The 27,590-nt window shown below is 41.7% G+C and overlaps 1 long non-coding RNA gene across 7 annotated transcripts in view; it reads right to left on the reverse strand.

The window, feature by feature from the left end:
* LOC117872657 overlaps positions 1-27,590 on the reverse strand; it is an 83,651-nt gene that overhangs the window by 26,080 nt on the left and 29,981 nt on the right. For 5 of the 7 annotated variants that reach the window (XR_004644547.1, XR_004644548.1, XR_004644545.1 and 2 more), the window contains exons 2-7: positions 18,711-18,850; positions 12,296-12,386; positions 8,640-8,691; positions 7,756-7,881; positions 708-787; positions 471-559 (exon numbers count right to left, since the gene is read on the reverse strand). This is a non-coding gene — a long non-coding RNA (uncharacterized LOC117872657). The remainder of the gene's footprint in view (positions 1-470; positions 560-707; positions 788-7,755; positions 7,882-8,639; positions 8,692-12,295; positions 12,387-18,710; positions 18,851-27,590) is intronic. The other 2 variants (XR_004644549.1, XR_004644550.1) reach the window with 1 other exon arrangement.

Genomic DNA, 27,590 nt, shown 5'->3' on the forward strand with positions numbered 1-27,590 from the left:
AAACTATGGGGCCTATTTCTATCACTCTGTAATTCAGTAATACCTTCTTGCATGAGTGAGGTACTACTGAATGTAAGGGTGGCAAATCTGGGCCATACATTTATGTTTCATATGGGATCACCCTGAAGTACAAGGGTGTTCAGATCCAAAGTTTGGGTTAAGGTCCAGCACTGATGGTCATACTGGAAGGGGAGAGGACTATTAAGGAGGCAAGGTAGAATCCTTTGAGAGCCTGAAGCAGATAATTGTCAGCAGTGTGTGCTACTGACGCCTTCATATCACTCCCTCTTTTACCTCAGAGCCAATGTAATATTTCTTGCTCATGCAGACCAAAAAAAATTAAATGGGGAAACTTAGTTTGAAAGGGAAGTCATTGTTTACTTCACTTCTGCAGCATTCTCGGTTTTCATACTGAGTGACAGCTTAAGACAGCTTTGGTTTCCATATGATAATTATTTTTGAAAGATTACCTGCTCTTTCGGTTTGGTTTCAGTAGGAGTGAAGTAGCCATTTTATCTTGTTTATACATACACAAATACATGGGCATTCTCCCATCCACCTGTAGAAAGATGACATTTATCCATTAAAAGAAGTGCTAACATAAACATCTTCCATAACAGAAAATATAGGCAGATATTGGGAACACAAATTGTAATAAGCTTTTAAGTTAATATTGTACACAGATTAGCGCTCCATAAGAGTATTACCTGTGTGTAATATCTTCGTTTTCAAGTGGATTTTTTATGTATGTTTGGACTAGTCCACCTTTACAAGATTTTTTTTTTTGCTAAAAGAAAAAAAAAGCAATTAAGAAATATTGCTGAAATCCTTATTTCTGCATTGATTTTGCTGAATGACTTTCTGGGAGTCCTTTAAAGTGGAATATTTTAAGAGACTAATAGGAGGAAGTGCCGTGCTCCTAAATCTGTCTCTCCTTCACCCTCCCCCACTCCTTTTTTTTTAAGACACAATTTGATAGGCAATTATTTGTATTAGCTTCCTGTGTAACAGAATTGCATACTAAGCATTACAAACTGACCGCCTCATTCATTATGCTAAAACACACAGCTGTTTCCCCCTAGCTGATGAAATAAAGCACAATAGCATACTAGCCTATGACTCTGCCTGCCAGAGTCAAAGAAAGACAGAAAAAAAGTTTGACCTCTACTCTAGTTCAAAGATTTTTACACACACACACACACACACACACACACACACACACACTGCTGACATTGAATCAGGAGAGTTTAACCTTGCAAAACTACAACATTAGTATATGATACCATGAGGCAAAAATTATAGCTTGAGCAATAGTGACAACTTTAGTTAAGGTTGCTAAGGTCCTTTCAAAAGACTTCTTTTCTATTATTGATGGAATTCAGGCAGAGAACCTACTTTTATCTGTGATATCCTCTGCCTTTAAAAAGAACTTCACCACAGCTGACAATAAGTATTTCTTCAATAACTAACAGCTATGCATTCAAACAAAACAAAAAAGGACATCTACAATGGCACCATCTGGTGATACTCAATAATGTTACAACATTTTTAAAATTAGGGATAGATTCTGCCACTCCTACTTACTTTCAGTAGTACCTTACTCCTCAAGTAGTCCCTTTAATTTCAGTGGGACTTCTCATAGAAGAAGATACTTCTTACTAATGTGGAGGACTATAATTAGTTATACATTACAACCCCATTGGAGGGAGGTCATTATTATCCATGTTTTACAGATGAGGAAACTGAAGCTCAGAGGCCTTATGAGTTACCTAAATTCATGGCAAATAGGAAATAGAACTCAGGAGTTCTGCCTTTCAGTCTCTTGCCCTAATTACTGAACACCTTACCTCTGTAGAACTATTCTTCAAAAAGTGTTTTAACCTCCTGTGAAAAGTAGGAAGGACTTTCTTTCTCTTTTTAAACATCAATGAAAGAAGAGACCCTTGTTTCCCTCACTTTTGCATAGAAGCATCCTATCTCTCAGAGGCAAATCATTTGATATTTTAAGGCTTGATTTTTGTCAGCTTCACTCATGCAGCTAGTACAGCCTTCCATGGGATTTCTCCCAGAGCAAGATGCTACTCAAACTAAGTAAAGATAGCACAGTTGGGCTTTTACACATTATTAATGACCTTTTAAAGAATTCTAAAACACAGCAATATCCTGCTATCTAGAACATCCAAATGAAGAGAAGAAAACCATACATCAGAATAGAACATGTGAATATAAATGATACTAGAGTTCTTTAAGTGAAAGAAGAACATTTCTGGACCTGGCTTTTAAATGTCTCTAAGATTAAGAGGACAGTTTTCCTTTTTGGCCTTCTGCCATTCTGTTAGCAATGTCTCAGTGAGCAGTGTTTATATTTCACATTGTTAAGGGTAATCCTGAAGACATATACAATATACCATGCCTACAGCTGGATCACTAGGAAAATGGAGGAGGATGAAAGTGTAGAGGAGGCTGAGGTCCAGCACTTTTATTTCAAGCTTTTCTTTCCCCTTCAGCCAAGTTAATCAGCAAAGTCATAAATTAAAGGTTTATTCCTAGACATCACATGACTTACTCAGAAATCATCATAATCACAAGTTTCTTATTTATTGGTTCCACATATATTGGAAAAAATGCTCAAGGAATTGTTTGCTGTATCAGTACTTAGTCACCATTTGTGGGCTTTCCAGATAAGTACTGTAATATGGTCTGCTTTCTTATCATCTATTATCTGAAGTTAGACACAACTGAACTAGATTATTGCTGCTATGTTTTATTTGTTTACATTTTTCAGCAAGGAAGCCACAGAGCAGTTGCATAAAACTCAACTCCATATACTTCCTTCTTTCTTCCAAACCATACAAACCCCACTGGGTCAAAGATTAAATAAGTTTATTTTGATATGTTTATTCAAGAATTTGGGCAGTAAATGTGATACTGAGCATGTGGAAGAAGACAATTCCTTCCTTTCATTCCCCATTGCAGTATAATACAACACTGGTATGTGATCTTTATTAATTTCCTAAATGACTTTGGTAAACTGAGACAGTGGTTCATTTTATTAATATAACTTTGTTTATGGGGGAAAAAAATGAAGTCCCTAGAGAGGCTGCTCTGGCAGATAGACACTTCATAGCCTCCCATTCTCTTTTAAGGTTAAGTTCAGCAATACATACACTCACAAACAGGGTCTATATAATTTTACCAGCGTAGCTGTCCTCAAAATGTGTTGTAAAATAATATTTTTGTACCAAAAATTAGATGAAGTTCTGCCCTTCTTTGGTTTGCGACTCATTCATGGACCCTTTCATGATTTCTGCAAATCCATTCATTATTAGGAAGAATTTCCTAAATAGCATGGGTGAATATTTTTCTGCCTATATGTACTTGCAAATTGTTACTGTGATTATTCACTGGTTTTGGAGTGATTGCTCATGTGATATTTCTGATTCCTGATGAGATGATTGAAATAGTGCAACATGAGAACAATGAATAACAGCAAGTAGTATACGTTTATTAAAAATTGTGAAATTTTGGATTTTCACAAGCATTTTTGTAACTACCCAACAGTCATCTGAATACACTGAAATGAAAAACACTGACCCCAGAAATAACAGTGAATTAAAGTCAAGTCACTAATTCACAAATCAAGTCTTCATTATTCAGCCAACTCTTGTTATAGCATCAACTGCCTTTAACCACCTCTCCTGCATTCTGCCCACTGATGCAACTTCTTATAACAGATCAAACCTCTGATCAGCTTTGAACAGCTGCCATAGTTTAAAAATAAAATAAAACAAAACCAAACCACAAATGCTGCCCAGAAAATATTTCCTTCTTACTCCTGAATTGTGGAATTCCTGGTTTCCAACCAGTCATACTGGTCTGAGTCCCAGGACAAGCAACATTCAGTCATGGACCAGAGACAATTATGAGCTCCAATATAACACGATCCACCAGGGCCATAAATGAGAACTATATACTTTCAGAAAGCTAGGAATCCCTCTCCTAACAGCCTAGGGAATTTGTTTCTAGTCCTGGTAAATTAGAGATAGCAGACTATGCACGGAAAAGCTACTTCTGGAAGTTTTTAAAATTTATTACATATAATTTTTCTCTTCCTCTAAAGTCTGTACAGTTGGACTCATGGCACTAAAGCAGCCTAACTTCATTACAGGTAGAGTGAACTGAAAAATAATACTAATATTAATAAAAAGCCCTGAAACAATACTAATACTGGTATTTTTCTTCTGTGAAATATTTGCTTTGTAGAGAATACATGATGATGTGGAAAGATAGACAGGTTTTATTGACATTTGCTTGAGATAACCGGCATAACATACTCATGGTTTTGCTGATGATGATAATGTGGCCATCTCAAAGTCATGCTAGTAAAACTTTTATACCACAACAGCTTGTGTCACCTATGGGCCAAATCCTCATCCCACTGAAAAGAATCAAATTTTATCTAATGAGTTGAAAGGGACGAGGATATGTCCCTTTGCCCCACAGCTACTGGAAAGCATCGAAAACCCTGAAAAATTGTTTTTCAGTGGCTTCTGGGGTTTCAAGCCCAGACCAGCTAAGTTTTGATTTGGGGCCCGCTCACTTACTCAACGATGGCCCTAGGTATATACAGGGTTTTCATATATACAATTCTGTATAAAAGCAGACAGGCTTGAATAAAATAAGGATCAGCCTGAATCTTAGCCCAAAACTCAAAGGGAAAAACAACATTTACTCATTTGTTTAAGATAAACACATATTCTCTGCAGTTCTTCAGTTCAGTAAGGGCAGGAAGCAGAAGTACTGAAACACCCTGGGCAAAGGCTATTCTTGTAAATTTCCTACTTTTGCTGAAACTGGGAAGGACTCAAAACCTCACAAGAAAGCCTGGACTCTTGAGACTTCCAGTCTGAGTCTGAGACTTCTGGAGACTTATCCACAATGAACAAAAACACCAAGGGCCAAATTCAAAGCCAGGCTTGGAAATCTACAAGAACAGCCTTTATCATGGTATTTCTACTGCTTCCTGTCCTGACTGAAATCAGGAAGTGTAGAGAATGTGTTTCTTTAAACAAGGTTTTCTCAACCACATAAAGGTTCTGGTTTTGTCTGCTTTGAGTCTAAAGGTCAAGATCCAGGCAGCAAAGTTAATGGGATTGTGTGGGATGTAAGTTAGTGATGGAATTTGACCCATTGTTCCTCTAATGTCTCTAGTACTGTGATTTAGCCAAGAGGCCTCAAGTCCATTTCCATTTCTCCTGCAGACTGAAGCAAGTTGCTTAAACTCTTTATGCCTCAGTTTTTTCACCTCTTAAAATGGAATAATAACCCTTTCCTACTTTACTGGGATATATTCAATTGATTGTTGACAAGTGCCTTGAGATCATCTGGCATAAAGCACCATAAAGGTGATGAGTATTATTCTAATATTCTGTCACTGAAGAACATGGTAATATGTTGTATTTCAGCTGTGCCAAAAGGAAGGACTGTACTGACAAAATCAAATTGCCATGTGATTTTCTTATAATGTTCAATTCTGCATACACTCGATCACTCTATTAACATCAAGTTGAACTGTAATAAGATGTACCAGAACATTAGTATAATAAAACTATTACAGTTCATTTCTATGTCACTGATGTTAATATTTAATGGACAGTGAGACAGGTGCCCCATTTTATGAGGCAATAATATGTTTCCTGACTGGATAAACTATGAATGCTGAAGGGCTGAACAGTTTGTCCCTAGAAGGGAACCAGATTATTGCTGAGGGAAATGGGACATCTATTGTAATGTCCAATGTTGTCCTGATTTAGAAAAAGGTAAAACTTCTTTTATTTCTCCCATGCTGCCTGCCACTGTTTATTGCTATGTTTAGCTGTTAGCTTCCATGCTGTGTTGGTTCAGAAACCAACCAGAGAGACTTCAGTTCCTTACCAGTGGAGCAATGTGTGGCTTACAGAACTGGAGGAGAAAGGGGAACGTTTTTTATGGTAGTTCGCATTTCTTAAAATCAGACTTAAACCACAGACTGGGGGAGGGACGATATTGTGGAGATGGTTTATTTTTGTTAATTAAAAAGAGATAGTTGGACTCTAAAGGGCAGATTCTCAGCTGGTTGCCATGGCCTGACAATAAGGCTATGTCTACACTACACAGCTTTTAGCAACATGGCTGTGTTGCTACAGCCGTGTCGCTAAAAGACGCGCAGTGTAGCTGTTTATTGGCACTCCTGCTGACAAAAAACTTCCACCCCAATGAGTGGCATTACCATTATCAGCAGGAGAGCACTCCTGCCAACAAAGAGTTGTTCACACAGGTACCTGTCATCGGCAAAACTTTTGTCTTTCGGGGTGTGTCTGTTTTTTTAATACCTCTGAAAGATAAAAGTTTTGTCATTCAATTACCAGAGTAGACATAGCCTCAGTCAATAGAGCCCATACTCCAGTGCTGGGATGTGACTCACAGAGGACAGCCTGACCACATGAAGGAGACTCAAAGGCTGCCATAGCATGAGCTGCAAAAACACCAAGATGATCCTGTGATGTAGAACCGAACCTGACCGACTTCCATTAGCAGGGTCCCTTTTATCCTTTGGCCATGGAATTTACACCTTGCAGAGGAATTATCTTCAGAATCTCAGCTTCATAAAAAACAAAAACAAACAAACAAACAAACAAACAAAAAACAGCAGAGCCCCGACGGTTGCAGAGAATACACTCTGGTCACTTTTTTGAGGTTACTTCTGCAGAGTTGTGCGCATGAGTCTGCAGAGAGCCTGACACAATAGCGCTAACAGCTGTGAATTCCTGCTCCAAGTATCTCAGTCAAGGACCCATGCACCCAATGATTCTGCAGCAGTGGAACTTGACATTTTTACGACATTCTACAGAATTCAACATTTTGATGCAGCTAGATGCTTCAAATTTAGTTCTTGGGTTGTCACTTGCTCTCCAGCTTTCCCAACAAGGGAGAGGTAATTAGAGTACAGTGCATGCTTCCTGGACTATTCCAGGAAGCCAGGCAAAAGCAGGGGGCCTAGGGAAGTCAGAGCCGGAGTCCTGCTTGCAGGCAGGGAGAGAGGTGAAGTATAAGCTAAGTAACTATGATGGAGGGGGATGGGAATGAAGGCTATTTACTTAGATTTTGATTTCTCTGAGGCAAAGGGTTGTCTTTTTGTTCTCTGTTTGTACAGTACCTAGCACAGTGGCATTCCTAGAAGTTACTGCAATACAAATAAGAAAATATATTAATGTCAGCACAGATTTTAGAAGTTGTTGCCATGGAATTTGTTCCAATTTTGCCATGGGATACACAGAGTCTTCTCCATGATGTAGGTAGTAGCCAAGAAGTGCTCTACACTCTAGGAACACATTAGTAAGTGAAAGGAAAAGGGCAACCACTCCGTCCGGTGGCCAAGCCCTCTCTTGCCCATTACATTCTGACACTGGAGCCTGGGCTCCATAGAATTACTGCCAGGCTGTGAGGACATATTTATCAATGCACCAACGTAAGCAGGTTGAGTTCAGGGTTTTCCAGCTTTTTCAGTGAGAACCCAGATCAGTAGCCAAACCCCAACGGGTTTACCTGGCCCTACTTAAAATGGAGATTATGGAAAAAAAGGGACTAGCTAGGCAACTGTGACTGAGAGAGTCACATTACCGGGGGGTGATGTGGTTCAGCACAGATGGGTCCTTTTATTGAGAAATAATAATACCATAGCAGTTCTGCTGGAATTTTCATTCATAGCATAATTACCTTATTATTTAAAGGGACCTCTGTGGGTGGTCCCAGCAGGAAATAAGGCAACTGGGTCTAAGTGCCTCTGTGGGTGGTCCAAACAGGAGGCGGGATAGCCAGGTCTTCAGATTCAAGCTTCCATCTCTGGGGGAAGAAGGTTTTGTGGGTGAAGAAGCAGAGAGAAACATTGCTGAATGGTGGGGAAACAGGAGACGTGGGGGAGAGGCAGGACAAATAGAAAGTAGATTGAGAAAATGAAAATAAGGATGAAGTCATAACTGTAGATCCTTCCCAAAGTTCAGGGGTGGTCGGACCCAGGATTTTTACATTATGCCTTTCATTTGAATAGTAATGAGTTATGCATAACTGAAATAAAGCATAACTTTTTAACTGTGAGGGTAATTATATTTTGGAGCAACTTAACAAGGATTGTAGTGGATTCTCTATCACTGGCATTTTTTAAAAATCAAGGTTGTTTCTAAAAGATGTGCTCTAGTTCAAACAGGAATCAATTCCGGGAAGTCCTCAACCTGTGTTATACAGGAGGTCAGAGATGATCACATCTTATTGGCTTTATAATCTCTGAATCTGGAAGCATCACAATCCCCTGAGGTGCAGTAGCCAGGTACAATTACACCATTTACTAATGAGTAAACTGAGGCACAGAAAGGTTGCATAACAAGTCGTTGGCAGCACCAGACATAAAACAAAAGGGGGCTCTGGTCTCCTAAAGGGTTACCATGACCTGGGGTGGATCTGAAAGTGAGCTCCCAGTCTTTATAAAATATTCCATATGGCCAGTGTGACAAAGCCTCTAACAACCAAATTCATACCACTTGCATTCTTGTGGCATAGGTGGTGCAGACAAAAAAGTTGGCATATGAAAGGCAAATGTCTGATACCTTAAAACCAGGCTGCTCTGGTGGGGCTCTTTAGCCATGGGTGGCAACTTACCTGTGAAAAGAAAAACTCCAAATTAAACGCTCTCGAGATGGGAGAAAATGGTTTAGAGTACTGAGCACCAGCAGTAATTTTATGGAGCTCTGGAGAGACAAGTGGAAACTGCACATATACTCCTGAGAACCAACTGGATGGCATGGTATCCCATTAAGGGGGGAAAATGGCTGCCAGCCCACAGACTTGTCAGACCTTGCCAACTGGGGACCTAGATCATGGTGTAAGGTGACGTGCTGGATCTTAGCTCTTTTTCAGCTTGCACTTAAAGGGTGGGAGTAGTTATCGGTTTTAAAGAGTAGCTAGTGCAGCCTACATATTGTCCTGCCAGGGACTCTTGCAAATGCTGGGAGGGCTGTTTAACCCTAGACCACAAGTTCACCTGCCTCAAACCTTGGCCAGTAGGATTCCCGGTAGCCAGCGTCTGGTTGTCTCCTCAGAGTCATGGAGAATAACCCGAAAGATGAATCTCTAGCTGAAAATTCAGACTTGTGAAACAAAGGTCTAACAAAACTTTGCAAGTTGCTACTCTTGATGTGTCATCTTTAAACAGGTAAAAGCATAGAACTGGCCAAGATGATGGTCCAAAGAAACATCAATATATTTTGCATGCAGGAGTCCAGTTATTCAGGAATTGTAACCCAAGAACTGGGTGTGGGCTGTATGTGGCATTATATAGGTTGTAGTGGAAGGAGAAATGGTGTAGGAGTGGTGGTTTGTGAAAACTTCGTAAAACTATTTGGGAAATCATCAGGGTGAATGACAGTTTAATAGCTGTCCATATACAAATGAAGGCATGTGAGTTATTTGTGGTATTGGTATATGCCGCACAACAAGGCTGATCTGAGGAAGAGGTTAGGCAGAGCCTGCAGAACCTAGTAGATATGGCCGGACTTGATGAATTACTGCTAATTCAGGGAGATTTCAGTGCTCATACAGGCTCAAGTGGATCAGGCATTGAGCGGATACTGGGATGGTATCTAATGGGATCTCAGAACTTAAAGGGTGCTGCGCTGCTTGACATGTATTTAAGCAATCAGTGGACAATTGCTAACACTTTGTTTAAGAAAAGAGAAAATCAACTTTACATATACTGAAGCAAGCACGCAAATGGATTTCTTGCTAATGCCAGTGAACCAGAGGGAATAGTTAATTATTATAAGGTTATCCCAAGCGAAATGGCCACACCCCAACACAAACCATGGTTTTGACTAGCAAATGGACCCAGCAAGAGATTTGCTCCAACAAGACATGCATCAGAATGGGGAGACTGCGCAGCACAACTACAAACAAGTTTAAAGAGCTGGTCGCAAGATTTGAGCCAAGAGAGACGCAAATTGTAACAGCAGAAAAGGAGTGGTGTTTCTTCAAAAATGTATTGACCCAAGAAGCTGAGATGCTATGTGAACATGCTAAGCAGGGTAGAATGGTGTTGTAACACAGAGGTGCAGAAAGCAATGAGAAATGAGAGAAGACTGAAAGGTGATGGAAAATAACCCTTCAGAAGAAGCAGTTGTTGCCTGTAGAGCTTCCAAGAGAGCAGCAAAGCAAGCAGTCCAAAAAGCAAGAAACCTAGCTTCTGACAAGCTGTGTAAAAGAGTTGAACCAGTGCCCTCACCTTGGCAGAAAGAAAATATATGTGATTGCATGGACAAGAAACAAAAAGAAGATACAGTGAACACACCATTCAGAAAGGATGCAGGTCTGCTTGTGAAAGGAGACAGTACATAACTGATAGCAAGAATACTATGAGAGGCTGCTTAATGAGGAGAACCCTTTATATGTTCTTTACACTACTATCATGTGAACCAATAATTATGGATGTTGCTGACCTGTCAGAGGCAGATGTCAAAGCTGCACTGCTAAAGAAGGTACTTGGAAAAGCAATAGGTCCAGACGAAGTCATGAAAGAAAGGACCGAAGCCTTGGGAGAGGCCGGTATACATTGGTTCATTCATGTAGTTTGGAAAGAGAAGAAAAGCCCAAGAAAATAGAAAAAGTCTATACGTACTGATACACAAAACAAAAAGGTGACAAACAACTGTTCAAAGTACTGAGGAATTAAGCTGCTGTCTCACTGCATAAAACTGTTAGAGAGACTCACAGATAGTTGTATTTGTTGAATAGTGAAATCCATTTTAGAAAAATTGCAGTTTGGTTTTAGAAAAGGAGAAGGGACACCAGATGGTACGTTCATCACTAGATGGTGGAAAAAAATGTTGGAGGGGAATGTTGAGCATGTTTGGGTTTTCCTTGAATTGGAAAAAACATTCAACAGAGTGCCTAAGCAAGTGCTGGTGTCTCTGGTTCGATTCTGCGGGGTACCAGAGAACCTTGTCCCGATGGTGATGGTCTTGTTCGAACAGTTCTATGACAAAAGTTTGGGCGGCTATCAGTGTAATGGAGGGTTTTGAGTCGAAGGTTAGGCTCTACCAGGGCACGTTACTATTTATTATTGTGATGGACTTCATTAATAAGCAAATACAAATGGAAGGTGGTACAAAGTTGATCTATGCAGATAACATTACACTAATCGCTAATAGCAAGGCAGATTTGGTCTAGGTAATCAATGCCTGGAACAGAGAACTAACAAAAGTATGGCCTCAACATGAGTAAAGAAAAGACTGAGGAAAATGACTATACAAGGTACGGGGCAATGGAGAATCAATGCCACAGCCTCTTCATGCATAAAAAAAGTTGGGCACGTATTCTCAAGTTACTTAAAATTCCTGTTTGTAAATTGGCAATGAATTTAAGTGTGTCCCTCATGAGCATCAGTTCTATTTAATGGTATTTTATGCCACTTTGAAATGGAAAATGGATTTTAGTTTCTAGGGAAGTTTTTACTGGCTCCAGTTATACTGCTTAGATGATGTGGTTAAATGATGAATAGTAACTATAGGATGTCACGCAGCAGAACACAGTTATGTCATGCTGAAGAGAGGAGTGCCCTAGATCAGTGGTTCTCAAGCAGAGGTCTGTGGCCCCCTGGGGGGCCATGAGCAGGTTTCAGGGGGGCCACCAAGCAGAGCCAGCATTACACTCACTGGGGCCCAGGGCAGAAAGCCAAAGCCACACCGCACGGGGCTGAAGCTTGGGGCCCTGAGCCCCGCCACCTGAGGTTGAAGCTGAAGCCTGAGCAGGGGGCTCCTGTGGCGTGGGGCCCCAGACAGTTGCCCTGTTTGCTGCCCCCTAATGCCGGTCCTGGCCTTTATATGCAGAAAACCAGTAGTTGTGGCACAGGTGGGCCATGGAGTTTTTATAGCAAGTTGGGAGAGGGGTCTCAGAAAGAAAAAGGTTGAGAACTCCTGCCCTAGATCAGAATTTTTAGATTTCAGACAGTTTATAAACTGTCTAGTCATTCCTTTGATTTAAATCTTTATCACCACATTTCAAACACATCCTTTTTGTGAGCAGCTGGTCACAGAATAGGTCAGCAATTTATAACCCAACCTCCCTCTCTCTCTCTCTTTGCTTTATATTGAGGTGTAACTTGCGGTAGCCTGGGTAATTTAATTCTCATCCAACAGTGAAGCTCCAAAAAGGTGAAGTCGGTTCCAGTCCATTAAGTTTAAATGGGCTACCACCTTATTTACTTACTTACTTTTGGGCTGCTGTACAAAAGCGTCTCTTAAATTCCATGTCTTCATTTCATTTCCAGTTCTGTCTCGCTTTTGAAGAGTGCTATTTTCCACCTAAGTGCAGATTGGAAAAAAAAGAAAAGAAAAAGGAAACCCCCACAGAATTATAGTACTAAAGAAAGGAGAATGCTCTCAGTGCAAAATCATTTTGTAATTAAATTGTTTCTCTTTGATAAAAAGTGTCTGAGCTGTTCTTGCAGGATACTGTGGAAGCAGAGAAAGAACTGACAGGAAGGGATTGCAATGCATGACAGTTCTTTCTCTGCTTCCACAACACATTAGTTTTATATGCTGGATTATGGAGATGTTTGTGCAGATTTTCTTTCTGTTGCAGAATTGATGAAAGAGTATTTAAATACAGCAACTGTTAGCAGACATTCCCCTTTTATTAGGTGCATCTGAAAGCCTTTCAGACCATGGCAGACTGCACTTCCCTACGCTATTAGTTATTACCAGCAGTGTAGCCAAATGCTTATCATATATAACTAAAGGACCTGACTCCATAAAGTGCTGAGTGCCCTCAATCCCCAACAGAATCCCATGGAGTGGATTATACTCAGCACATTTCAGGATCAGGCTCTTAGGTAGGTTGAATATTTAACTATGAACAGCAGTAAATTTTTAATCTGGAATTCAAGTGACCTTTAAGATAGGAATCAGTTCTTATCACATGCAAAGTTTGCGCCTTGTCCCACTGAAATCAGTCTCCACAGGCCTCTGATTTTCCATAGCCACAAAGGCTAGTGGCAATTCTCAGCTTTGCATCCTTCTCTTCAGCTGTCATGGACACAACAATAAGCATTTCGTATCGTCCGACTCTGCCCAGGTACAATAGGACTTTTAGAATGGTATTGGGGTATGGCATAAGGAGCATAAGCACCATGGTACTGTGGGAACTCAATGCTCAGTCAAATGTGGAATCGGAGTTCAGATCCTGAGCTTGGTTTCTAAGCCAACAAGCAGCCCCTGGAAGGGAGGGAAGCTGTTCATGCTGATCTTTAGGGACTCCCCCGGGCTGACATAAAGAGCAACATTAGTAGGTTCCAGAGGATATCACATCCAGCCGTCCTCTTTGGAGAGAAGGTCACAATGACATGGAGTATTGGATGGGGAAATAATGATGTGCCCTCCTGATGTGCCCTCATTCAACTAAAGGAGGTTCAAAGCCATCACCCTTCCTACCTGCCCCAGTTCCTGTTTTGCTCCTTTTCTGTGCTGCTCGCCTTAGCTCCGATGTAGCATGGTTCATTCTCTGAAGCATCTGGAGCTGGTGCTTCAGAGATCAGGATGCTAAGGGCTTTTCACACTGCTGCTGCTGCCAGCATGAGAAAAGGGGAGCAGCTTTGCAAGGAACCAATACAGGAACCCAGAGGTGGTGGGAGGAAAGGAGACCCATCATGTAGTGTCTGTGGTGTAGAGGTACATACACTGGTATATATGTGTGTGTTTATTTGGGATTGATTTTGTCAAGCCCACTGTAGCTACACAAAGGGAACGTGAAAGGAGCCTTCTTTCACCCTGAGGCCAGGCACAATCATAGTCCTCCTGTTTTCCCACTGATGGCAGCAGCAATTGTATTTGGCAGCCTGGTTGGGGATACATGTTGCATCTTACCAAACTTCAGCCTTACAATAAATCCTGGTGAAGATGGACTAGCGGGCAGAGTGCAGGTGAGGTGATCAATGGTGCATGATAAATTCAGTTTGTCACATGATTCTGCAGTTTAATTTACCAATTTGTATTTCGATACACACACACAAAATGGGCCAGATCCTCAGATGAGGTAATTCAGCATAGCTCTATTGAAGCCTCTAGCTGAGGATTTGGTTCCATGTGTTTTGGCGGTAACTCAGTATTATTTTTGTCAAGTCTGACTCAGTTCTATTGTCTCATCAATGTCACAACAACTCACAAGTTATTAAAAATTCATGGCATTCTCTTCCCTTCTACAGCATTTCTTAATATTCCAAGTGCTTTGAATTCTCCACAGATGGCCTTTAAGACAGTTGCAGCCAAGGGTGTAGCACAGGGTATACAGGCTATGGCTGTGTTTTATTTTTGGAGGCAGGACTATGCCCACATTTTAGCAGCTGTGAATGCTGGCATATGCTGGGGAAGAAAAGGTTTACATTGCATAGATTCCAATAGACTGCTTTAGGACAACTGATTTTGAAGCAGTTGGGCTGATAAACCACCATGATTGATCCCCGATGAAGGGTGCTGTTTGAAGACTATTGTCAAATCTTCTGTTTTAGCTTCAGGAAAACTGATTCTTAAAACCCTCAAACTCTTCTTCTCCTGGTCCTTCTCTGTCATGCTCCCAGGCCCTGACAGGCAAAGGACAATGCCACATTTTACAGATGCATTCTTATTGCTTATTTTTGGCAGGGTTATAGCAGCTTTTTGCTAAAAGTTTGAGAACTTCTGCAGCACGGATAGTGCTGTCAAGCCCACTTTTAATGCAAGAACTTGGATAATCAGAGAGGTACAGTGTAACAGGCTAGGGTGCTGATGGAGAGGTGATTTATGGTTTGTTTTCATTAAGGTCAATGTCCCTAGTCCACTGCTAAACAATGGATGATTAATTTCTGTCACTTTTTGGAATGTCAATTGGCCTGTAAAACATTTTTGCCAACGTCAGTGACCCAACCAGAGATATGATGAAGTAATTAGTAATCAAATTAGTAATCAAAACCCTGATCATCTTATTTAATGACTGCAGTCATGACAGCTACAGCAAGAGAGCTCACCCTTTGTAGGCATTAGTTTCTTAATTACGTAATACACCTCATGCTTTAAAGTATCCTTGCATTTGTAATAAATTAAACACAATTCAATAAATTAAACATTGTTTAGAGTGACATGCTGCAAGTGTGGAGGGACACTCAGCCCACGTCAGAAACAGAAGTTGAAAATCCCAAGGCTATATGTAAAGCTATGCTTTTGATTACTCTTGCCTGTAGTGCTGGGTGAGAGTTATTGTAAGGCCTCCTAATAACCTGTCCTAATCTGACCTGCAAAGCATCATCTCAGGCCAATGTGGTTTGGATTCTTCTCATTATTCAAGCTCTCTCCATTGTACAATTGGCAATAGATTCATGTCCTGAAATCACAGCCCACAACAAATCGAGGCGGGACAGTGCATCTCCAAGAAATGTAAGTAAGTCAATTGCTGCAACACCATTTTTGTAGAACATTGATGTAACTGATAACTGGCAGCATTACAGTGTGCTGCATGTGACTCATTCGGTGACATCAGAGAATTCCTCTTTTGAGACAGAAAAAAGGAATCTACAATTCACTTTTTTTTTTTCTAATACAGATCCTGATTCTCTCTTCCACCATGGTCCCTTTATTCCATGTCCAGTGGTGTAAATGGGGCAGAATTGGCCCCCAGGGAATACATCTGTGATCAGTGGGTTCCCTGGCTAGGGTAAAGCTAACAGAACAGCTCCAGGCTGGCCCCCACCTGGCCCCTGATATAGAGGGGCATGTCAGGAGTGGTGTGGGTCATTGTCAGAGAGCTCCTGCAATCCAGCTCTTCTCAGTTGGCAAATGGCTCTTTGAGAGGCAGTATAGTCAGAGTGCAAATTAGAGTAGCCTCAACTCCTCCCTAATTTATGCTGAAGGCCCCAGCACAGCCAAGAATTTGAGAGGAGTAAAAGTAGCGTAATGCCACTTTCGTCTCTGCACCCACACAGTTCCCTTGATGAGCACAGCAGTGAAGAAACAGGGAAATGGGGCCATAATGTAGTAGCATCTCAGCCTTCTTTTCACATACTACTGGCTACAAGGAATGGTGTAGTGCTCGCCAGCCATTTCAGCCTGCTACAGAAATTCCGACTCAAAGGGTCAGACAGGCTCCAGGTGAATCCAGTTATCCTGCCTGACTGTTATGAAGGTGCTTGTCTGAAGAGATTAATCATACTTTGTTGCATGAAGATTGCAACACTTGTGCTCAACCGGATCTCTGAATGAAGCCACCTTCACCCCCGATTCCTGTGAAGTATGCCCTGAGCTCCATCAATTGAAGCCTTCTTGTTCATTGCAGCTGCCACTCTCGGACCCACAGAAGATGTCTCTGAGACAGACAGAGAATGGCATATTTAGGAATTTGAAAATGGACCCATAACTAATGGGGCCTGCCCTGCTTTTCAAGTGGGCTACTGCATGTTGTATCAGCTGCAGTGAAACATGAGACTTTTCTGGTCAGCCCCAGATAGGTTGCATAATAATAGTCAAGCTTGGAAGTGATGACAGTGGACAGTTTCCTGCTACCTATAGATGGAAGAAGGCTTTTTGAGTCACTCCCATTCTAGTGGAGTCTAGGAGCAGCAGCAATGTTTGACAGTTGGGTGGCAGCTACCTTCAGTTGACAATGCATTTATAGTTCATGCCACGTTTTCAATGCACTTTTCTCTGATAATCAGAATTACCACTATTTTGCTCAGATTGAGCCAAAGCCAGTTGTTTTAAAGAGCTATGTCCCTGGGACCTCTGCCTTGCAGCATGGTGGTGGGGTAGGGGCTTCTGACCAGTGGGGAAGGGCATCTTGGGGCTTCAGCCCTGTGGGGTGTACTTGCAGCCCTGAGCCCTGATAGGTGCCTCCTGTTGGGCTGAAGCCCCAAGTCCCGGCAGGTGTGCCCCTCGTCTCGAACTTCTGAAGATTGTTGTATGCGGCTCAGAGGGTCAGTAAGTTTGGCCACCCCTGTCACATAGATTTGACAAGGAAGGGTCAGACTCTACCAGTGAAGGCCTTCAAAGGGGATGAAGAGCACCCTTTGGAAAGACTGCATCCAGTTTAACAGAACTCCATCTACCCTCACCACGTGGGTAAATCAGCTTCCTTGGTTCACAGTGCCAATAGTCTAACAGTATTTGTATGGGCATTTCACCTTTGTGAAAGCCAGAAGATTGTCCTTCAGTGCAACCAGAACATTCTCTGTGCCTGGTCTGAACCCTGGCTGGAAGGGATTCAGGAAGAAGTCAGATGCTGTAGGAGATTCCAGTAACCTTCTACATGGAAGAGACCTTTGAGAAAAGAATGTCATGGGTGAGATCACTGATGTTGAATGGGTGTTTTTTGTTCTGTTTTTGAGCACAGACTAGACCTTAGCATGTTTAAAGGCTATTTGTAGCTTGTCCTATTCAAGCCACAAGGGCATAGCTCCTACAGTGTGGGTTTGTGTGCATGTGTGTGTGTGATGTATTATATCACATCTATCTGGATTGTAAACTCTTTGAGGAAGAGCTGTCTTTATCTTTGTGTCTTGGGCAGCACTCAGCACATCCTCAGAAATAAGCATATAAATAAATTATGTCTATGTTTATACTTACGGGTGTACAAATGTCTAATTCTAATACTGGACTGAACATTGAATAACTGAAAATGGGTTCATGCCAAAATCCAAGCTAGAAGATAAGTAATGGATAAAACACTAAATAATTCAGCCACATTAATTATATCTTATGATTTTGTGCTAGTAATATAAAATACTTACGTTCATCTTTGCTACCCCTCAGAACATAAATTATATTACTTTTCCTATTATAATTTGGTTAATAACTTGCTATAGTCATAACACGTTGTTTAAAAAAGGACAGTAGATGTTTTATCGAAAATAAATGGTACAAGTGCGGCAGGTTTCACGTATACCCTTATTCATAATTAAATGTTATCATTCCCATATTCTATAAATATATTTGGGCAGTTAAACAAATTCCACAGAGAACAACTTTAAAATATATAAAATGAATGTTTGTTTCTAAAAATTAAAGTGAACGGGGGGCCACTTAGGGATCTGGGGCAAAGTCAGTACTTGGTCCTGCTAGTGAAGGCAGGGGGCTGGACTTGAACTTTCGGCTCCCTTCCAGCTCTATGAGATAGGTATAGGTATACATGGGAAAGGTTAAAGTCTGAACACTTTTTTTCTCCATATTGTTGAGGATTAAGATAAGTAAACTTGCATTATGATCATATTGCCCTCTTTTTAAGACAAGTTTGCTGATACTGACAAAATGTTAATTTTTAAAATACAGATTACAACAACAAACAAGAAGACCAACAGTTTCCTGACAGTTGATAGACACCTTGGGCCAGATCCTCAGCTAGTGTAAATCAGTGTGAATCAATGGAGCTACACTGGATTTACACAAACTGAGGATCAAGGCCCTTAATCATGCTCTGTTCATCCTGCCTGAATTCTCTCCTGAGCAGAAGCATGGGCAAGGGATTTCTGATGCTGGAGGAGGTATGGAAGGAGAATACCTGCTTTTAGCTATTTATCTTCAAAAGAAACATATAAAAAACTATGTGGACAAAGCCAAACATCAGCATATTTGCCAAAATGTGGCTGGATACTGTGGAAGAATACTCACCACCCTTTGTGACTGGCTATGGCATAGCAGGCTTTTGTCTTCTAGCACCGCCTCCCAATGGTTGCTCCAATCCTGCAGTGGGATCTGCCTTTTCTGGTGACCTGGCCGGAGGGCCATGTCATACTTTAGTCCCACCCCTCCTGGGGTAACAGAAAGTCCAATAAATAACAGTCCAATGCCCTTACAAAAGGTCTTCGGCCTTGACTCTGGTCTCTGTGCTCCCAACACCGTTTTTTCAGGGCTCTCAGTCATCTTTGTCCCCTTTGCAGGGGCTGGTAGGGGAACCAAGGCTCTCACAATACTATGGGTTCCAGTCCAGGGATTCTATAATCAGCAGCCAAGATCTACTCCATCAGATGCCTTTCTGCTGGCTCCCTAGACCTCTTCCTACCATGACCTATCGTTTGGGCTTTCCCACTACCTAAGTTCACCCTTCTTTCAAGGCCAGGACTTGCAAAGCCCCAATAAATCTCAAACCGAAAGCATAATTTAACCCTACTTCTGCTCTCTTTGCAGTTGACCTTTCATCAATCTTTTCTGTTGCTTTTTACAGATTCAGACTAACACGGCTACTCCTCTGATACTTCATCAATCTTGTTTCCTCATTTGAAGGCCTCCCAGGGTTCTTTCCTTAGAAGTCCAATTCCCACCTTATTATCAAGGCTCACCAGTGGAGGCTGTTCCATGTCTTTCCTGGGCTCCAGCCAGACTTCTCTACTGAGTAGAGGATCCCAGGACCAACTATCCCCTTGGGCCTCCTCCTTGATCTGCCTGGTCTCTCTATTCTCTAGTTCCAGAGAGTGATTGCAGCATTTCTCCCTGCAGGCCCTTTTTGCGCCAGACTTTTCTTTATAGTCATCACTTAGCTCCTTCCCCAACTTGGCTCATGTACCCTATCACAATACCTATTTTGGCATACTTCATGAATATTTTAGGTATTTATGTCTATATCTAGAAGGCATTTAACCAAGTAGAGCAGCAATTTCTGAGTCAAAGATAGCTAAATTTGGCCAAGGGAAAGTTTTGATTATTGGATAGTGCACATGTAACCCACACAGCTCCTGGGTGTGGTGTTCTGTCCGATCTAGTGGCACCAAGACCACTTAGAGAGAGTTAATGCATCTGCTCTTCAGCCTTAGCTATACGGCTTTTAGCTCATGCACTCAGGGCCGGCTCCAGGTTTTCTGCCGCCCCAAGTGGCGGAAAAAAAAGAAAAGAAAAAAGAAATGCAAAAAAAAAAATATATATATATATATAGCCGATTGACGGCACTTTGGCGGCAGCTCAATTGCTCCGCTCCATTCTTCGGCAGCAGTTCGGCGGCAGATCCTTCACTCCCTCCCTTCCTCTTTGGCAGAAGCTCAAAGAGGAAGAGAGGGACTGAGGACCCGCCGCTGAATTTCCGCCGAAGACCCGGACGTGCCGCCCCTTTGTATTGGCCGCCCCAAGCACCTGCTTCCTTAGCTGGTGCCTGGAGCCGGCCCTGCATGCACTAAGCTCCAGAGGCCCCAGGTTCAATCCTGTCCACCGACGACCGGGGTCTATCGGTGTTACACACATATTTAAAGTTATTGCAAAGACTGACATTCTATTCAGTCACTTAAGACTCAGTCTTGGTAAGTAAATGCTATCTGGGGAAGTACCAGGCAAGGATGTCTCCTCTTCCTGATGATATATAAATTGATAATCAACCCAACACAAGATATCATCAAAATGTGCCGATAAGTAATAAAGATAAATAAGATAAGTAATAAAGAACAAAAGGTCACATTTACTGTATATGCTGATGAATGACTAGATTGTACTACACAGCCTAAACAGTCTATCCCTACATTATTAGAAATCATTGGTGTAATCAAAGGTAAATACAAGTAAGTTTACCCATTTCTCACTGAAGAATATAGAGTTTAGGTTAGGTTAGTTTACCTACTTTTCTTTTTTACCACTATGTCACCATTAAAATCATGGAATAATTTAATTCAGGATTAGGACACATACTCACATTTGAGGTTTTACTTTGCAGGAAAGCCACACAATACCCACTTGAATGAACTCTAAAAGAATTTAAATCCTTTGCAATTAAAGTTCCCTAAAACTGGAAACAAATCCCAATATTAAACATTAGTCCTCCAGTCCAGACAATTAGGGTTCATTTCGATAGGCGGATAAACCAGCATGAGGGGTATGGTAACCAGCAGGAAAGCTAACTATTTCTTCCCTGTTTATTGTGCCTACCTCAAGTGTATTCACAAAAACTAAACTTTCCAATCACGTATAGAGAATGTCCCCCTATTTGGCTCAGTCAAAAAAAAAAGTACAATTATAGTCTCAAAGATTTTTAAGTATAAGAGTTAGGAGGCCTCAAACTCCATCTATATAGAGGTACATTTTGGGGCCTCGCTAATGTAATATCTATCTGGTTGACTAATGGGACATACTGGGTCCAGAGACAACAGCATACACATGACACATTAAGGGTCCAATGTTGCAAGACACTGAGCATCTCCTGCAAGATACTGATCCTGTAGGAAGTATCAATGAAGTCAATGGGAATAGAGTGTCCTCAGCTCCTCTCAGGAGGCACTTCGGGCTAGATCCTGCAAATGGATGCATTCAGACCGATCCCTGAAGCCTGGTCTACTTCAGTGCAGGATGTGTCCACATGCAATAAATGTCATTATTGGGGGCTTTAGAGAGTAAATCTACTATTCTCTAGCTTTGAACTGTTGCTTTCCAGAATAAGAACTGACCCCAGAGTGACTATAGCAACCTGTCTGTATCACTGCATTTGGAGAAAACTCAGCCTTCCTGTATTGTATATATAGGGTAGGCATAAAGTACAGGCCTACGGAGATTTAAAACTATTACAAATTTAAGTTTACTGACAAGATTAAATGCACAGTGACATCATGTCCTTTGCAGAACTTGAAATAATGTAAATAACTCCCAAACATGCAGGCCTTTTACTATGATAGGGCAATAGGAATTTGGGGGTTTAAAAAAACCAAACTTTAGAGAAAAAAAACCAGAGGAACAGGTCCATAAAGTTACTATTGTCAGTGGGCCCTTTCAAGAGAGAGAGGTGTGTGTGTTCACACTGTAACAAATCTGTGACCATCTAGGAACTTCATAGTTATCATTCGGCAGAACAGCATGGCCACTCAAATCTTTATGGTGACAGTGAGGACCTAAAGATCACCTTTAACTATTACCAGCGTAGGGTCTATGACACAGAGATGAGCAATTTGATTCTACACAAGTAGAGGGCAGTGGTACACATACACACCAGCCTGTTCATTACAATATCTATCATTCTCATATCTAACTTGCAAAGCCTCAGCCTCCCCCCACCCCTCCGGAATTTGAGTGTGAAATTTCCCAGTGGGCAAACAATATACAATCTCTATTGTCAGAGAAGTAATGGAACAATTCCTGAAAGTGTGAATTTATGTTATGTTGTGTTTAGCCCATTTTCCATACTGTTTCTCATTCTTGGAACAGCCTTCCTTCTTTATGATCCAAACAACCCCCCTGGTTCCATTTAAATTGCTCCTTGAAACCCATTTCTGTGAAGCCTCCAGCAATAGATGACTGGGTATGACAAAAACAGTGTTCGCAAACAACCATTTCAGTTCAGGACAGGCTTTTTGTTCACACAAATGTCTGGTCTTCATATCAGACAGGACATTCAGCCAGGCATTAACGTGCAAACGAGAATTCGTTATTCGCTTTTTATGCGTTGCTATTTGTTATTCTTCTCTTTTAAAAGTTTCAGCCACCCTGTCTCTGCAACAAGGGAACAGAAACAAGATCGTGTCATTTGGCTGAGCAAATCACATGCCACAAATGAAGAATAGCAAATTGTCAAAGTGAAAAGCTTGCTAACAAGCTAGAGGATGAAATCAGGATCAGTTTCCAGACAAGCTAGGGATACATTTTGGATAATTGATTTGCAATGAATAATTCAACAAGCAACAGAAAGTTTTGTTTAAATTGTGCCTATTTTGAGCCTGAATAGTCTCTGGATGGTGTGTGGTATTATGTGACTTGTCTTCCTATGTTAGATTGTATGGTCCATTTGGCAAGGACTTCCTCTTTGCAGAGTACAGGTTGTCATCAGTGCTATACTAATAAATAATTACTATGTATCAACAATTAAAAAAGGGCAATGGAGAGAAAGGAACTGATCCAGAGAAACCTACAAAATTCAGTTCTGTTGTTGGAGAGGAGAGCTTTCTGTACTTCATCCCCCCACAGCACACACCAGGCTCCACTTTGGTTACCCAAAATCTGTTAAAGAGAGAGGGAGTTGGGAACCTCTATAAAGGAAACAGCCAGTAAAACCACAGCCCCAAGCTTTTACTCTCATCTTGAATGAATTTCTGGAATTCCTTCCACAGAAAAATAGCAGTGGATTTATGGACTTTATTTAGCAGGCCAAATTAAACAGCCTTGGGATGGATGCCCAGTTGTCTGTGTGAGAGCAGAGTCTCATTGTCAAGTACCATAAATTCTATCTGTGATCCTCTGAAGTTGTGTAGATTTGATCCATTACATCATTTACCACTACAATCACATTGTACCTTTGGTCTCAAGGATCTATTTTTCTTCCGCTTTCTTGATATCTTGAGTCACCGAATGAAGGTTGGATCATACTGACCTAACTATCCTGTCAAGGACTAAGTAGATGTGAGCAGCCATCACATCCTGAGAAGAATCCAGCTGAATAAAGTCATCAGAACTATTTGGCATCATTTGTGTTACAATAATCAAGAAAAGCTGATAAAGATGCATGTGGGGACTCAGAAATGTTATTTTAAAAAAACCAAAACAAAAATCCCTTGCTAAACATTCTAGTCTTTAAATCAAGTTTGTACTCAAATATGTACCTGGCCAAATGTTTAAAAATAGACTTCTGCCTTATGCATACAAATTACGTCTGTGCATGAGCTAACAGCTGATAGGGTGTTGCGTACACAAAAGAAAATGTTTGTGCCTGCATATTTCCCATGGAGAACTTGGTTCAAGGTTTCAGCAGCAGGCCCCTATTATACTACAGTGGAGGTGTTCATAACTCTGAAATGTTCATAACTCTGAACAAAACGTTATGGTTGTTCTTCCAAAAGTTTGCAACTGAACATTGACTTAATACAGCTTTGAAACTTTACTATACAGAAGAAAAATTTTAACCATCTTAATTTAAATGAAGCAAGCAGGGACAGTTTCCTTACCTTAAAAAAAAAAATTGACAACTCTCCCTCCTCCTTCCCACCCCCCCGGTAATTTACGTTTAGCATTGTACTGTACTGTAATTACCTTCTTTTTTGGTGGCGGGGGGGTTGGGTGGGGGAAGAGGCGGTGTCTCTGCTGCTGCCTGATTGCATACTTCTGGTTCCAAATGAGGTGTGTGGTTGACCAGTCCGTTCGTAACTCTGAGGTTCTACTGTACCACGAAAGCACTATGTTGCAACAGTTCTCAGCATGAATCGATGACCACTCAGTCCTTCCCATACTGCTAAATGGGAGGGTGTGGGGTGAGTCTCAACTAGATCAAGGTGCTGGTATGGAAAACAGGGTCATGGTATGGAAATGGCTGAGAACAACTGCTGCATTGCCTCAGTGCAAAATTATGAGGCAAGTAATTTAGACAGGTCTATCAGTGACCTTTGCAGTTCCTTTGCTTAAAATGTATGATGAAACCAAAAGAAGTCTTCACCTTATTTTTCTTTATGGAGAACAGGGTTTCTTCACACTATGAACATACTGTGCAACAGAGCATTGCTTTATTAACAAATCCTGCCAAATGCTAACTCATGAGGCATAACCCTTACCTAACAGGTTAATAAACATTTCCTAAGATGACACGCTCGGCATTCTAATGCATTTATTTCTAGGGAAGCAGTGATCCAAGCCAGTGTGGACAGTATTAGTGGTCTTATGTTCTTTAAAAGACACATTAAGACTGAATTCAATCTCTCTCTGGTGTAGGGCTGATCAGCCAGTCCAGGACCTGTCAGATGCAGCCATAAATGGAAGTAAGAACATCTTTAGATATTCAATAATTTGGTTGTTCCTCAAGGGAAAGATAAATGGTCTATACACAAAGAGGTGGCCATGTGAAGACTATTAAGAAGGGAGCAGTTTCTAGAAATGTTGTTTCTAGCCTCCTTTGTCCACAGCATCCACTCCCTTGTGCTGTGACACAACTATTGATCCTGCGGTCTGATGAGGATTCAAATTCTAGAGCCAAATCCAGTAGCACACCCTCCATCCTTACCCAGATGGTATCCCAGGGACAAGTCAAGACTGAGTCCAAAGAAAATAAAATGAACCTCCCCTGACCCATGTGAATCTAATGTGATTTCAACAGGCATGCTCAGGAGCTGGGTGGTAGAGCAGCTGCACTGCTGTGGGAAAGATTTTCCTTCAGTGCCTGGCACTGGGCTTTCAGTGACAGGGGTAACAGGGCTGGGAAGTATAAAGGAGGGGCCTATGAAGAAACATGTATTTGTCTTAACTTGGAAGTCAGGTTCAAGTGCATTGACGAGCTGGCTTCAGTCTTCCTGGGCTGGAAACTGCTCACTGCAATACAGGGCCTGGTGGAAAGGGGAGCTTAAGGAAAGAATGAACATTAGTGAGGAAGTAGAGGGTTGTCGGGGGTGGGGTGGGGAGGGTGAGAGAAGACATAATTGTTGCTCAAGTAGAATCTTTTAGAAGAAAAACAACATGAAGCCAATAATTAACTTTTTTAGAGAGAGCCCTTCTAACACCGGTGTATGGCTTTTTGCACCCTATGTTTCTCTAGTGGCAAAGGGCGGGGGGGGGGGGAAGAAAGATAAATATTAATGAGTAGCAATGGGCCCAAGCTATGGAGTTTCAGATTCAAATCTCCATAGAGCGGTGCTTAGATTAAGTGTTTTGGTGCGGCCCATTATATGGATACGAAGTTTCAGATCTGACTTTCTATTTGCATATTCCCAAAGGGAAAGATTAGTTGGACACAAAGTTGCAGTCTAGGCCTCTCTCTATTACTGAGTATGGATAAGGCTAAGCCTTAGCATTAGAAAACACAAAATGTCTTTGTAGAGCTCCCTCTGTGCCATAACGTTAGCTTGTGCTCTACTAGGAAGCCTGCCAGAGAGGCAGAGAAGAACATTCTTTAGAGAGACTATATCTGAAAGCCTTGATTCAATTTATATCCATCTTGACTCTAACACTATCTCTAAGGATATGTCTACACTGCCATGAAAGTCTGGGCTCAGACTCAAGCTTGAGCCCAAACCCCACTTCTGTTTACTCACAAATTTCTCAGACTCGGGCTCAATCCTAGAACCCTGCAGGTCTGGAGGGTTCAAGCCGAAGTGAAGCCAGGACCCAGGGTTTGAGCCCTATTGCTTTGCAGTGCAGACGCAGAGCCCCCTGACTTGAATCCTGGTAGTCTGCCAAAAGTATCCCACCATCCCATTCCCACAATCGCATGGGCCATCTTCCTTTGTCCTCTCTATCCCAAGAATCTCCAGTCGACTCCAGGAAAATGGAAGCAATCCTGCTTGGCATACAGTAGCAGCTCGGTGGTCAGCTGTACACCAGCATTAACCCTTCTATTGTCTTCCGAACACCAAGCATCCCATCAGAGAGCCTTCTGTGTTTGCAAAGGAGACTGACCAGAGCAAGCCTTTTGCGAAGCACACTGCTTCATGGTCATGGGAGCACAGCTCGAATTTGGTGACTCTCTAGGGCGAGACCAGCAAAACAGTGGACTTCAGTAAAAAGTACCAGGAATGATCACACAATAGCGATGAAGTTGGCAGGACTGCAAATTTACCAGGCTGGTGAACAGTGCAGGGAGTGGATTAACTGGCTCAAGACTGTGTACAGGAAAAGCTGAGACCAGATCCACATCTCAGGCAACTCACAAACATCATGCCTGTTTTATGAGGAGTTTGACCGGGTGCTGTGTATGGAGCCAACTGTGGTGCATGATGACCATGCTGGCCCCAAAATCCAGCATGGGAGCCAACAGCAGGTGCCAAGCAAGGACAGTGAAGTGACTGTTGCTGCAACTGATCCCAAAGGAGGTTTTGGTGCAGGAGCAGCAGCACCACCCCCACCTGGGCTCACACTTGTAGGATGTCCTCCTGAGGAGCGGCCTACTGCAGAGCCCGAAGCACACACAAAAAGGGACAGAAGCCACCACGAGCCTGATACGCTTCTGGATCCATTGTAATGGATATTAATACAGGAATGGGGAGAATTTCTGTTCTATGAACCAATGCAAAAGTTATTAGCAGCCCCAGCTAGTAGTGTGTATCCACTAATGGCAGATTGTATGCTAGCCCCTTGGTGTCCCATCCCCCTCCTTCTTTCCACCGCATGGCATTCAAAACGGCAACCAGGAAATGCAAACAGTAAAAACACCTTGATGGTGTATTTTTATTTGAGACAGTGACAATTTTTGCTAGGGCCATTTCTGTTTCTTCCCATGCCTGTAAGTATGCTGCTCCGTAACTACTTAACAGTGTAACAAATTGCCTAGAAACAGGTTTCAGAGTGGTAGCCGTGTTAGTCTGTATCAGCAAAAAGAACAGGAGTACTTGTGGCACCTTAGAGACTAACATTTATTTGAGCATAAGCTTTCGTGGGCTAACACCCACTTCATCAGATGCATGCAGTGGAAAATACAGTAGGAAGATGAATATATACACAGAGAGAATATGAAAAAATGGGTGTTGCCATACCAACTGTAATGAGAGTAATCAATTAAGGTGAGCAATTGTCAGCAGGAGGGAAAAGAACTTTAGTGATAATCAGGATGGCAAAAAGGTGTGAGTAACAGTAGGGTGAAAAAGTTAGCATGGGGAAATAGGTTTTACTTTGTGT

This window comes from Trachemys scripta, chromosome 2 (assembly GCF_013100865.1).
Source record: "Trachemys scripta elegans isolate TJP31775 chromosome 2, CAS_Tse_1.0, whole genome shotgun sequence".
Lineage (NCBI taxonomy): Eukaryota > Metazoa > Chordata > Testudines > Emydidae > Trachemys > Trachemys scripta.